This window comes from Eptesicus fuscus, chromosome 3 (genome assembly GCF_027574615.1).
Source record: "Eptesicus fuscus isolate TK198812 chromosome 3, DD_ASM_mEF_20220401, whole genome shotgun sequence".
Classification (NCBI taxonomy): Eukaryota; Metazoa; Chordata; class Mammalia; order Chiroptera; family Vespertilionidae; genus Eptesicus; species Eptesicus fuscus.
The window spans coordinates 45,251,953-45,266,317 of record NC_072475.1 but is presented as its reverse complement, the minus strand read 5'-3'; the positions used below and the strand labels follow the sequence as shown (position 1 = coordinate 45,266,317).

The following is a 14,365-nucleotide window of genomic DNA, read 5'->3' as shown; positions in this document are numbered from 1 at the left end:
CCTTCTGCTAATATAGTAGGTCCTCACTTAATGTCATCCATAGGTTCTGTTTTATGAAGCAACATAAAACAAGACCAATTTTACCGTAGTCTAATTGATATAAACAGAAGTTAAGTTCCTACAGCATCTCATCAATGTTATAATAAAACATTGAATGAAACGATGTTATTTTAGGACATGCTGTATGCAAATGTTTCCAGAGAAGTCACATTGAGCCATTAACACTTTTTTAAAAATTATTGAATTTATTGGAGTGACATCAGTTAATAAACTTATGTAGGTTTCAGGTATACAGCTCTACAATACATCATCTGTATAATGCATTGCGTGTTAACCACCTCAAGTCAAGTCTCCTTCCATCACCATTGGACCATTAAAATTAATCATGAGACCCTCTCCAATGGCCTACTGGCTTAGATAAGGGGCCTGTGAAAATTAGGTTCTATATAGTTTACTAGGTAGTTTGAACCAAGGAGAAAACACAGAGAAATTGCAGCAACTCTCTGTTTCATCACTGTTTCATTTTTATTGTGGCATTTTCTTATTTATTTTGGGCTGTGTTACCATCTTTCTCTACTTACTAGAATGTAAACTTCATGAAACCAGGCACATTGCCTGTTCAATATTGTGTCCCCTTGGCCCTAGAATAAGATCAAGTACAAGGTAGGCAATAATAAATGTTGAATCAATGAATAAGTGAATTGTTATAATCTTCCCTTGGAGATAACTATGATTGTTTCCCATTTTACAAATAAAGCATCTGGAGTTCAATGAGGTTAAGTGACTTGTCCAAGGCACAGATTCAAGATTTGAACCCAGATCCATCAGACTACAAAATCCTTAGGCTTTGTAATACCTCATGTTCTTCACCCCTCAGGTGGACTCTGAGACCCTAAGTTTTGTGCATGTGTTTTAGGGTAGTTTTGAGATTGGCATAAAAAGTATTTTTTCCCAGCCTTAGGGAGTGCAGCTGGTTATTGCAGGCTTTAACTATTGCACAAGGTGCAATGACTTTAGCCCTAAAATCCCACCAAGCCTGTGCTGGATCGAACTGTCAGCCAGTGACATTGCGAAAGTCTGCCATTCTGAGGCCCCAGGGAAATCTGCCAGCTACTATAAAGGCCACCATGTGGAAAGAAACAATGCTGCTGCATACTGGTTTAGAGACTGTAACTGAAAAACAGTCAGAAATGCCTGGAGGCTAATCTTTTTCCCAGATCAGAACTGTTACTAGAATGAAATAATCAAAAAATGTGATCATTTCCTCCAGGGTATCATGGCTACTGTTCAAACCCTTTCAGCATGTGAATTGGGATATTGAAATAGCAGGCCAATTGTCCATGAAATATGGTTAAATATTGCCATATAGTTTTCCTTGTAGTGATTTTTAAAACATAATCTTAATTGAGCAATAAGCATAATCACCATTTCGAAAAATAATACAGAAGATTGGAGCAGGACGACAGAGTAAGCATACCCTGCAGCCTTCCATTCCATTCCCGAATCCTTAGAAATGTAAAGAACGGAAAATATTCCTTTATCTCTTCCAAAGATTTGTCTACAATTGCACTCCATTCAAGGCAACCCTGGATACTAACTTAAGTATCTCTTTTGTCCCTCCTGCTTTAGACTAATAATAACCCACTTCTACTGGCAAGGAGGCCAGTTCAGATAACAACCTTGCATTTATATCTATGAGAGCCTATCCCCTTGGACTGCTTCCAATAACAAAATACTGTATCCATCAAGGAAGTTGCTACCATAATTTTGGAAAGGCTGGAGAAGCAAAGGGAGGGAGATGGTGTTGCCCAGACATCAGGAAGTAGCTACAGTCCCTGAGCTGTAGCCCATAAGCCTGCACTCACTGCCTGAACAGTAGCAGGGGCCACTGCCACGGGCACTGTCTGAAACACAATACTTTTCCCTTCTTCCCCCCTTCAAACTTGTGTGACTGTCCTTCATTTGCTGAATCTAACTAGCACTCACCTGGCAAGGGAGTCCAGGACGTGTCATTTCAGATACCCAGCTTCAGGAATACAAAGGGGATTATAGCAAAGTGGATATAGGGCTAAGTAGCAACAGACATGATCTGGCATAGGCCACAACTTCAACAAATAAAAGAATTTACACCCGATAGGAAGAAACCAAGATGGCGGCATAGGTAAACACCTAAACTGCTGCCTCGCACAACCATTACAAAACTACAACTAAAAGACAAAACGGACATCATCCAGAACCACAGGAAGGCTGGCTGAGTGGAAATTCTACAACTAGAAGGAAAGAGAAAAGCACACTGAGACTCAGAGGAACTGCGGAAGGCAGAGGTACCGAGGCGTGCACGTGGAGATGGTGGGCAACTGAGTACGCGTCTGGCTTTCTCAAGCAGGAGGGAGACAAAAGCTCCCGACTGTACTGAACTCCAGTTTTGGGTGAGACTCTGGGGACCCAGACTCATTCTGGGAGAAACTGGACTGTCTGGCAGCGGGCAGAACTCAAGGGTGGCTTTGTCTCAGAGGTGCTTGCAGCGATTACCACAGGACACTGAGACATAGGGGCCTTTTAGGGCAGGGCTTACAGGAAACCAATGCTGTCTGCTCCAGCCCAAGACTCTGCCCCATCCAAGCTGAGCACAGAGGCTTTTGCAAGTCTTTGTCTCATAAGGGTGTCTCCAGCACAGAAGTTCTCACAGCGTAGATACAGCTGATTCTCATAGCCAATTGGCCTGGAGGTCAATTCCCCCCAGTGATACCAACAAGGTACTTAAAAATCTATTAGAATGTCAAATTTAAAAATATTTAATGGTATGCAATATTGTTAAGAGTATAAGATAACAGGTACTCTCATACCATGTTGAGAACAGGATAAAACAGTATGAATTTTTAAAAGTCAATTTGCAACAATCAAAATTTAAGATGTGTATATGCCTTGATCTTGCAATTCTACTTTTAGGAATTTATTTTATGAGCAAAGATATATATGAAGAGGCATATTCAGATTATGTGTAGGTTTTTGTTTGGACTTAGTTTTCATTTTTGGGGGAAATAAATGCCCACTTAGGAGTGTGACTGCTGTTTACTTTTTAAAGAAACTGCCAAACTATTTTCCAGAATGTCTGGAAAATTTTTCATTCCCACTGGCAAATAATCAGTGGTCCATTTTCATTATGTTGTCCCCAAATTTAGTATTCTCAGTGGGTTTTTGATCCTGAAAAATTTGTGCTCTCTACTTTCCCTAACTTTAAAAAAAATCATTAAGTACCTTATTTTAATTTGTAACTCTTTGATTATGTGTTAGGCTAAGCTCCTTTTTATATATTTATTAGTTGTTTGTATTTATTTTCCTATAAATTGTGTTTATTTCCTTTATCCATTTTTCTTGAATTATTTTCATTAATTTTTTAAAGTGTTTCTATGTCAAGGAAAATAATCCTTTGTTATGTGCTTGGAAATTTTATCTTTTAACTTTAAAAATATTTTATACAAAAAAATGTGCTTCCTGATTATCCTAATTTTTTACCATTTTCATTTTGGCTTCTGGATTTTGTGTTTTGCCTGAAAGATCCCTCCCATTCCAAAGTTATTCTTTAAAATAACTTTTCTTCTAGAATGTTCATGATTTCCTATTCTTTCAATTCATTATTTGACCAACCTGTAATTATTTTGTCAAAAGGACAAAGACCACCCTATAGAGTTAATCAAAGGGTATTTATTCAAATCTCACTGTTGAAAGGGGGTCACTGCCATCACTTTTATTCCAGTAGAGACTGGAAGGGGATTAAAAGGAGAGCGGATTTTATAGGCTGGAAAGAGGCAGTCTTATGACAGTCTTTGGTGAGTATTCCTTCAGGGTGGGATTTTCTAATTCTAGTAGGGTGGAAATTTTGAAAGTGAGGGAAGCTTTCTAATTGGCTTTCAAGTACATTTGGCGGTCTTTGATTGGTCTACTATCTGCTGGTACCTAAGTGTCAGCTTTTCTGGATGGGTAGGGTCATCTGGGTTTTCCTCGTTTGGTGACTATGATACATATTAATGGACTGATAGCTGAGATATTGCCTCCATTATTGGGGTCTATAATTTCTGCCCCTTTCTTGAATCTAGGAGTTGCCATATGACAACGTTTTCAACACTAGAATTTGACAGAAGATGATGTGTGCTACTTCCAAACAGTCTTAAAATATTGCACATATGATCCTTCAGATTCTTCTCTACCTATGAACTGGAATGCAGATATACCTGTGACCCAGTTCTTTGGGAGGGAGGGAGGTTTTCTGTTTTGTGTGTTTTGAGAGCTACATTTTTTTCCAAGTTTATTGAGGAATAATTGACAAATATAATTGTATATATTTAAAGTATAAAATGCAATGATTTAATATAAAGTGTAAAGTGAAATGATTACCAAGATCACGATAAATAACATCTCTATCACCTAACATAGTTAACCCTCTCTCTTTGTGTATGTGTGAGTGTGTGTGTGTGTGTGTGTGTGTGTGTGTGTGTGTGTGGTGAGAATACAATCTACTCTCAGCAACTTTCAAGTATATAATACATGTTATTAGCTATAGGCCTGTGACCCAATTTTGACTATACAGACAAAGATGATGTTCTAGGGGTGGTGGAAAACCCAGATAGAACTGGGAATTCTGACTAAATCGATGGAGTAGAGCAGTCTTCCTACCTGCCCTTGACTGTTACATGAAATAGGAATAAACTTAAGTCATTATATTGTTGGACCTCTTTGTTACAGCAGCTGACTAATACATATGGCATGTGACATTCCACAAAGAAAAGAGTTCTGTAGTCAAAGAGTTTGAGAAATGACAGGGTTAATAAAGTATGCAAGTTTTCTTCCTATAAAAATTATTTGAGCTAGAATAAATGTTTCTTTTTCCCCCATATTGCAAATTGAGGGAAAAAATTCTTACTGGTTCTGAAAGGCACATCTGGAACATACTGATTTAGATGATTTATATTTTCTCTAAATATTGCATAATGCATGGCTAGTGTTTAGTATGCATTCAGAATACCACCAAATTTTAGAGAATCAATGCTGGCTTTACTCCAACCACTTCAGCCAGAACATGTCATTTCTAGGGGACGACAGGCAATATTTTTAAACCATAAAGAATGTGAATAATTCTTCCAAAAGCTTTAGATTTTGATCTCATTGTTCTGTATTCTTTCTCATCAAACAAATGGAAAGATGACAAAAGTTTTACCCACAGCAGAGTCATTTCTTATTTATTTCTTTTCAAAGGGCTTTAAAAATGTACTGCAACCAGAATTCACCCAGCAACATTTCCTGTGTGGCAACTGTACATGAGGCCCCTGAAAAGATACAGGGTCCACTAGGTCAAATGGAAGGCCAGAGAAGACCACCCAGAGCACTTAAGGGAGACATCTGGGAACAAAAGCCATGTGGCCTGGTATCGCATTGGCTCCTCTGGCCACCCATCTGGGATGTGAGGTTTGTGGAGAGGGTCTTCCTGAGGGGCCAGGGGGTTTGGGCACTTTGCACTCAGCCAGCACCATCAAGTATGGCCAATTTCAAAGATTCAGAAAACAACAATGGTCCAAAGGATGGAAAAAGCTTTGAGCTGTGTTTCTGTAATCAGTGGCTGGCTAATCGGTGGAAAAGGTGTTTCAGAGGATCCAAGTGATGTGTTTCCTAATAGTCAGAACCCTGAGGATTCTTCTGTCCAGCTCTAGTTTTACAGATCCTCATTGAGAAACGCATATCTTGTGATTGATAATGGGAGAGGCCAAAGCAGAGAAGTCTGTTGAGAAACCTGCATCAAGACTGCCTGTATGAATATGCACTATTGCTGGGGCTGACAGGCAGACCCTGAGCAACGGATGAATGATTACTCTGACACATTCCTGTGGAAGAGAGGGCTAAGGGACTGCTTGGCTTGAGAAACCAAACAGCCCCATTCGCCTGCCTCCTTGGGCTTTTATTGTAACAACAGCTTGAACTAAAATTAACTATTAGATACTATTAGTAGGGTAATCATCCTTGAGAGGACACATGCATCTGTAGTGTCCTTTAAGCAAGGACGTCTAAAGACTAAACAAAGATTCCAGTAAAACACCTGGGGGCTCAGACTTGTTTGGAAAAGTCAAGGCCGGGGCAGCCGCCTTTGGCCAACCCCTCACCCCCCGGAGGTTCCGATCTTTTGGAGATTCCTCCTTACAAACTTTCCAACCAAGTCCTGTGCTTACCCACATCTCCCCTTTTTTGTTTTTCTGGCTGCAGGAGACAGAGGGAGGTGGCGAACTTTCTGCTTTGGAATGTTAGGGTCCGTGAAGCACATTCACTGCTCAAGTTCCGATTTTGTAGACTATAAGATAAACAAAGAGAATTACAATGACAGCAATGGTTAGTCCGATCAGGTATCAATTGATTCTAGGAAACCATGTGGTGGGGTCTATATGCTCCTTTATCGCATTCTAAGCAGAAGTCTGTTTTTTCATGTTCATTGGTAGCAAGTAAGGACTCTTTAATTTGCCTTTGTAACATGTTTACTTCTTCAGTAAGGTTATCGTGAAAGATTCCCCATAGATGCTTTTTGACATCACTCCACTGATGGTGACTACTGCTCTATTTTAAGGTGGGTGACACATGTATGCTTATGCTCCCAATCGCAATTGAGCACTTGCTTGTATACTATAGTGTCCTGTCTTTCCCAAAAATATTCAATGGCTGTCTCTATTACCTGTAGTCTAGCTAATATTTTTTTTTTTATCTATGTGCTGTTTGTATAGTGAATTCCCTAGTTACATTATAGGCCATATTGTCTACAAATGTGGCCGTCAGCACAGACTCAGAAAGGACCACCACAGCGACACTGGCGATAGTAAGAATAACAACAGCTGAGATGATGGCTGCAATGAGCATTCCCAAAAATCTTTTGGGCTGTAATTGGCTCAATGCTCTTTCTAAGATTTTGATAGCTTCTGAGCCTTGCCATTTCCTGGTGAGATTAACGTATTAGGATTTCTGCTTATCTCCTAAGTACTATAATAGTGCTGATGTTCAATAGTTCAATAGTACTGGGTGGTAATACAGGATACAAAATAAGCTCCTTCTCCAACCTGTATTAGAAAAGATGAACTATGGTTTATTAGTAGATTGGGGCCCATAACAAAGACATAGGGGTGAGTGGTGCAAATCAGGCTATTGTCAGTATGATTATCAGTAAAAGTCATACTATAGTAGCCGGGGGAGTTCTGGTAGTCACCGTGCCACAATTTCAAAGGGCTGAAAATATGGCTTAACCTCCATAAAGTTTCCTGAACTGGCAAGCCTAGTACTCAAGGTCTTTGGGAACTCATCCCTCCCTCAGTCCAAACCACAGGCATGCCTGCACAACCGATGTAACTAGTATTAGATGCACAATGTACCAAAATGTCAGTGTGGTTGGCTTGCAAATGACCATGTGGGCTCCATTTGGTTACATATAAGATATGTAATTATAGCCGAAACCGGTTTGGCTCAGTGGATAGAGCATCGGCCTGCGGACTCAAGGGTCCCAGGTTCGATTCCGGTCAAGGGCATGTACCTTAGTTGCGGGCACATACCCAGTAGGGGGTGTGCAAGAGGCAGCTGATCGATGTTTCTCTCTCATCGATGTTTCTAACTCTCTATCCCTCTCTCTTCCTCTCTGTAAAAAGTCAATAAAATATATTTTAAAAAAAAGATATGTAATTATATATAATTATCTTATAATCTGTTGGTCCCCTAGGACCGTCAAATGGGCATAATTTCCTCGACAAACTTCCCAATGGAATGCTTCAGCAGAGGGGTCCCACCACTTATTTTGCTTATATGGAGGGGTGGGAGGTACAGTAGCATTAGTCAGATTGCCACAGGCCAGACTGCCTGCTGAGAGAAAGGTTAGCTAGGCTTTAATTTGATCAGTTTAGGAATGATATGTAACCAAATCTGATTGTGAGCTCTCATGCAGTACAGAGGGGATTTGGGGGAGGTAACACATAAGGGTAGTAAATTGGAATGAAAAGAGGTATTGGGAGGGACAGGGAGAGAAATATATACTAAATTGCTTTAAAAATGCTTCCTTATATCTGAAAAACAAAATGTTTAAGAATTAGCAATACTTTTAACAAAAGTTACAAAAACTATGTAATTATTCATTCAGCCCTATAATAAAATTTTTGTTTTTCCTGATTTTTCCTGCTAGTACTTCTATAAATCCAAATACATTATAGAGCAATGCAAATGACATGGAATCTTGTCCTTTCTACAAAACAGTTTTCCAGAATAACAATTAGAGCTATAAATGAAAGCATAATATAGTTATTATTATTTGACAAAGCTTTCCATGTATCTTAAACAGAAAACTTTATGAGAGAGAAAACAAACACTTGAGGCATTCCAGAGCCTATTGGAATTATCTAAAGCCAATTCTAGGTCAAGGAAAAGTTTCTTAAAATTCAAATCCTGGGTGTTCGCAGCCGCAGTCGCTCTCCAACACCTGCGCCGCCTCTAGCTCGCCGAGCTCCAGCCGAAGAAGGGGGGTAAGTAAAGAGGTCTCTATACCGTGGCTTGTACAAAGCAGACTGCCCACAAATCGACGTGGGTAAAGCACTGAGGAAGCAACTGGCTGCCAAAGCTGCTCGGAAGAGTGCGCCCTCCACTGGAGGGGTGAAAAAACCTCATCGTTACAGACCTGGTACCCTGGCACTTCGTGAAATTAGATGTTATCAGAAGTCCACTGAACTTCTGATTCGCAAATTTCCCTTCCAACGTTGGGTGCAAGAAATTGCTCAGGACTTCAAAACAGACTTGCGTTTCGAAAGTGCAGCAATTGGTGCTTTGCAGGAGGCAAGTGAGGCCTATCTTGTTGGCCTTTTTGAAGACACCAACCTGTGCGCTATCCATGCTAAACGTGTAATGATTATGCCAAAAGACATTTAGCCAGCACGCAGCATACGTGGAGAACGTGCTTAAGAATCCACTATGATGGAAAATATTTCATTCTTTTAAAAAATTTTCTCTTCTTCCTGTTATTGGTAGTTCTGAACATTAGGTTTTTTTCTCCATGGGGTCAAAAGGTACCTAAGTATATGATTACAAGTTGAAAATAGGGGACAGAAATCAGGTATTGGCAGTTTTTCCATTTTCATTTGTGTGTGAATTTTTTTAATATAAATGCAGGGACATAAAGCATTAATGCAAGTCAAATATTTCAGTGAACAAGTTTCAGCAGTTCAACTTTATAACAATATAAATAAACTTGTTAAATTTTTCTGGGAAAAAAATTCAAATACTGGAAAGGTAGTCAAATACATTAGATTAAAAGACTATATATTATTATTATTATTATTATCAAACAGTATTAAATAATCTTTTCATTCAAAGTAATCAAATTCCTGATTAACATAACATAATTTTAATAATCCTATATAATAAAAGGCTAATATGCAAATCGACCAAACAGCGGAATGACTGGATGCTATGACGTGCACTGACCACCAGGAGGCAGACGCTCAATGCAGGAGCTGCCACCTGGTGGTCAATGTGCTCCCACAGGGGGAGCACCGCTCAGCCAGAAGCCCTGAGCCAGGCTCACAGCTGGTGAGTGCAGCGGCAGTGGCAGCAGTGCTAAGGATGCCTGACTGCCGGCTTAGGCTTCAGCGGGCCTAAGCCAGCAACTGGACATCCCCCAAGGGCTCCTGGACTGCAAGAGGGCGCAGGCCAGGCTGAGGAACCCACCCACTCCCCTACCCCCCAGTGGAAGAATTTAATGTACCAGGCCTCTAGTATATATATGAAGCTTTTGCTTCCTAGGCAAATACCGGAAAAACTTTTATTTTTAACTTTCAGAAATAGGCTTATTTTTCCAATAGAAAATACATTCTTAAGAAGTATAACAGAAATAACATAACCTTGATAACTCTCAGGAGGCTGGAAAAAGGTTGGATGTGTATGTGTTGAGATAGCAGGTCCTGGGGTTTGTTTCCAGAACCGCAGTAACTCCTGGGCTTCTAACAGCTTTCGTGTAAAAGTACTACTATTTTTTTTTTCCTTTACAAGGAGAGTGCCCCTGGACCCTGCTGCTGCTGCTTCTGCAGCCTATTCAAGGGTACTTCTGTAGCTCCAGTCCTCTAGGATAAATACTTGGGAAGTTTAAATAATTGTTTCCCATATTTTTCTCTTTTTGAATAGACTAATAATATGAAATCTTGTATATATGAAGAGATATTAAAAACAGAAACAAAAAAACCTGTACAGCAAATGAATGAGTACTCACAAAAGGGTGGACTGGGACATTAGCCTTAGAATCTTATCTCACACTAACCCAGCATGGCAAATGGGTTCTGAGTGGCACAAAGCCCAAACAGCAGAGAGGAAGGGTTCCCTATGTTTATAAAATGGTGAAGTGCAAACTAAGTCCCCCAAAGATAAGAAAACAAGTAAAGAATATAAATCAGTAACCAAATTACATTACAGACAGATAAGAACTTCCACTAGCTAAGCATTTCCAGTGGCTGACGCCTTGAAAGGGAGAGCAAGAAGGGTCCCCAAGATTAAGAATTCTTGGCAGTTGCTGGGAAGTTCTTGCAATCCTTGCCACATGTTCAGCCTGCCACAAGTAGCTGGGGCCACTAGCAAAGTGAAATATGCCTCATTTTTAAACAAATTAAACCAAACAACAAAGACACAAAACAGAGACACTCTATGTACAGTATTTATAGGCACAAACAACCCACAGATAAGACTTAATAAATTAGATAATAATTTAATAATTTCTATGAATTTTTCAGAAGATGTCTTATAGTGCCCAGGACTTACAATCAGAATCCAGCCCAGAGGACTCCTAGGTGGGGTCACCAGTGAACACCTACAAACAGCCTGTTGTTTACAGGTCTCATCATATTCTCCTCTCCATAATATATATACATAATATACTGGCGTCTAGAGTGGTTTTGGCTAAAATCTGCCAGTCCCAAGGAGTCATATGATCATATGATGATTTTCAGACAAGGCACTAAGAAGTCCCTCTGTAAACAGACTGTTAGCCCCATTTTTCCTAATGCTCTTCCTTATTTCCTTGAAAGTATTAAAGGAGAGTGGTTCATATATACGATTACCTTGCCGATCTTGCATAAGTGGGCAAGGCAAGAGCTCTCCTTCTAACATAGCTTTCCTGACACATCCTATCTAATAAAGAGGGAATATGCTAATTGACCATCACTCCATCACAAAGATGAGGCCAAGTTCCCATAAGGAGCCTTAATGAGCAATCAGCAGGGACCTGAGGCTACGTCCTCCCCCGCCCCCATGGCGCTTGACAGGGAACCTCAGGCTGTGCCCCCCACCTGGCAGGGCTTGACAAGGTTGGGATTGGCCGTGTCTGGATCTAGCCCAATGAGGGGGGCTGGCCGGGTCTGGGTCTCACGTGATTTTAAGATGCATGTGGGTGGGCGGATCTTGACTCTGGGTCCTGTGGTGAGCCCCAGACTCTGACAGGAGGAAGGTTTTCATATACATTTTACTAATTTTCTTTCATCTCTGATACTTCTATTATAGAGAAAGGGCAAATAGCAATATTAAATTATTTCCTCTAATTAATCCCCTTTTAATGTGCACAAATTTCGTGCACCGGGTCACTAGTGATCCTATAATTGGGGATTTTGTTGATGAGCCTTCCCACACCAGAGGAGGAGGATCAGGAAAGGGTTCCTCTGACGGCAGAGTCTTAGGTATTACAGGCTCTACAGGCTCTGCTTCAGGAGGAGGGGGTGGTAGTAAATCCTCCTGTCACTCTGTAGGGTTTGATCCTCTATATGAAATGGACGTAGTATAGCTTGAATAAGAGACCACATAGTTAATGATGACAAGGGCACTTGTTTTCCCTGGAACTGATTTCTCTTTAACCTTTTGCACTCGGATGTCGAGTGTGACTCCACACAGTTAGCATTGGTAGCAGCTCTTTTTATACTCTTTGAATGTATCAATAATTTGAAATATAAAAAAATCCAAATAAATAAGTTTGTATGAAAAGAAACTCCAGTTTTTCATTCTACTTCTGCGCTTTGTAAAATCTGGGGTATTTAAAAAATTAAATCCCAAGAAGAATAAAGGAATCGAGAAAAAAGCAAGCAAGTGCAAAGGGTTAAATTTCTGCCCATTTGTTCCCAGAGATTAAGGTCTAGCATTCCAGCATTAGAGAACCAAGGATTATAAATTATAACAGTCTGTAACAGGCTCTTTAGTTGTTCTTCTGTAACAGAGGCACCAACTGCTTTTTGATAACTATTTAAGCACTGTGATATATTGCTGTTGTTCTGTGGACAGCTGTGGTCCCATTGTGAAACCTTAGCTGAGAAACAATCCCCTTGCCTTGGAAATCCCAAGTGGGCTCCAATGATTTACTGTGCAGTAACTTTGGTTTTCTTACTCTTCATTTTTGAGGTTTCCACCGCGTCTCATTGTATTCCTTTTTCCTCACACAGGAAACCACTTTCCGGGGCTGACTGGCAGACCCTGAGTGATGGATAAATGATTACTCTGACACACATTTCTGTGAGAGAGGGCTAAGGGACTGCTTGGCTTGAGAAACCAAACAGCCCCATTCGCCTGCCTTCTTAGGCTTTAACTATTAGATACTATTAGTAGGGTAATCATCCTTGAGAAGACACATGCGTCTGTAGTGTCCTTTAAACAAGGATGTCTAAAGACTAAACATAAAGATTCCAGTAAAATACCTCAGACTTGTTTGGCCAGTCCCCCGTCCCCCCCCCCCCCGCCCCCCTGGAGGTTCTAGTTCTAACCTTTCAGAGATTCCTCCTTACAGACTTTCCAAACAATTCTCGTGCTTCTCCACACACTATAAGAAGTGTGAAAACATGCCAGCATAGATTATACTCTCTTGTGACTTGGTAGACATGTCCAGTGCTGTTCCTGCAGCAAAAGGCTCTGTGTGCTTTAAAAAAATCCCAATCGGTGACAATAGGATGCTGAAGGCCGGGGCGGGGGGGGGGGGGGGGGGGGGGTAGGGCTGGAGGGGCTAAGTGGGGGAAAAGGGGGACATATGTAATACTTTCAACAATAAGGAATTATTTTTAAAAAGCCCAGTCTGTGGATTCACAAGCTGGGTTGGGTCTAAAGCAGGTTCCCACCTTTGGGAAGGACATTCCCACAACCCTTCAATGGTTGCTGAGTGCAGGCAGAGGAGGTCAGGGCTGCTTATGCAGGAGCCTAACGAAGTTGCTCTGCAGAACCTCCCTGAGACACTGCAGTGGCTCTTCTGTGCCTCCTCTGTAGCTGACCTCACCTGTGAGTCACATCTGACCTCACCTCAAGTCACAGTTGGCTGGTCTCAATGCCCCTCCTTTCCTACAAATGTTTAAGAAACTAACAAAAGGTGGAGGAAGGTGGGACTCACCTTCAAGGGTACATGGGAAGGAGTAGCTGGACCAATGAGAAAGCCATAAATGAGCTGAAGAACTCTAGAAGGGCAAGTTTAGAGGGGCTCTCACACACTTAGCCAACTGACTGCATTATTTCAGGGTCACCTGAGTCACTCCCCACCTCCAGGTGAGGGTTTTTCTGAACTTGGAAAGAGGAAGGATTCTCCCAGCACTGCCAAGACTCAGATGCCACCTCCCTGCTAGGGACTGACAGTGCACATGGCCTCCTTGGCTCATAGTGCCATAGGTAAGGGTGAAGGGTTTTCCTAATGTCTTAAAATACATAATGACTCAGTGTATACACACATGCAGATGCACATTAAAACAGGTTTTACACTATATAACGCTCGCTATGAGTGATGCCCTTTTATAGTTTGCATTGTGTTATTTAAAAACACTGTTCTAGGCAAGGATAGAGGCGGGGAAGATAAGAAAGAAAATCAGAAGGGGAATGGGGGTAATATGGGAAAGGAAAAACAGAGAAAGAAGGTGAGGCAGTGGTGGGAAGTCACAAAGAGGCCTGTCATGATGTCTCTTCAAGAGCCTTTGCTCTATAATAACCACATCCCACTCTGTGTGTGCTCTCGGACTGTCTTTTCCAGTGGTCCCTGGGCTACTTAGCCAACCTGCCCAATATGGGGACTAGCCAGCCAACTGCCCCCGCCCCTCCCCCAGCCGGCCCCGCCCCCAGTTGACCCCCACCACCCCTATCCGGGGTGGGGCCGGCCAGCCAACCTCCCATGTCCCCTTCCCCCTGCCGGCCTGGCCTGATGGGCCCCCATCGGGGCAGGCGGGCCAGACCTCAACCGTGCAAGAATTCATGCACTGGGCCCCTAGTACTCATCAGAAAACATGTGTTTGGTAAGTTACAGATGTTGACAACAAAATCTAAGATCAACTATTTTGCTCTAAATTTCTCTCTTCCCTTCTTG

At 41.4% G+C, this 14,365-nt stretch overlaps 1 pseudogene; it reads left to right on the top strand.

The window, feature by feature from the left end:
• The first annotated feature begins 5,533 nt into the window (after nucleotides 1-5,533).
• On the top strand, nucleotides 5,534-8,934 carry LOC103295197 (histone H3.3A-like; annotated as a pseudogene).
• The last annotated feature ends 5,431 nt before the right edge of the window (nucleotides 8,935-14,365 follow it).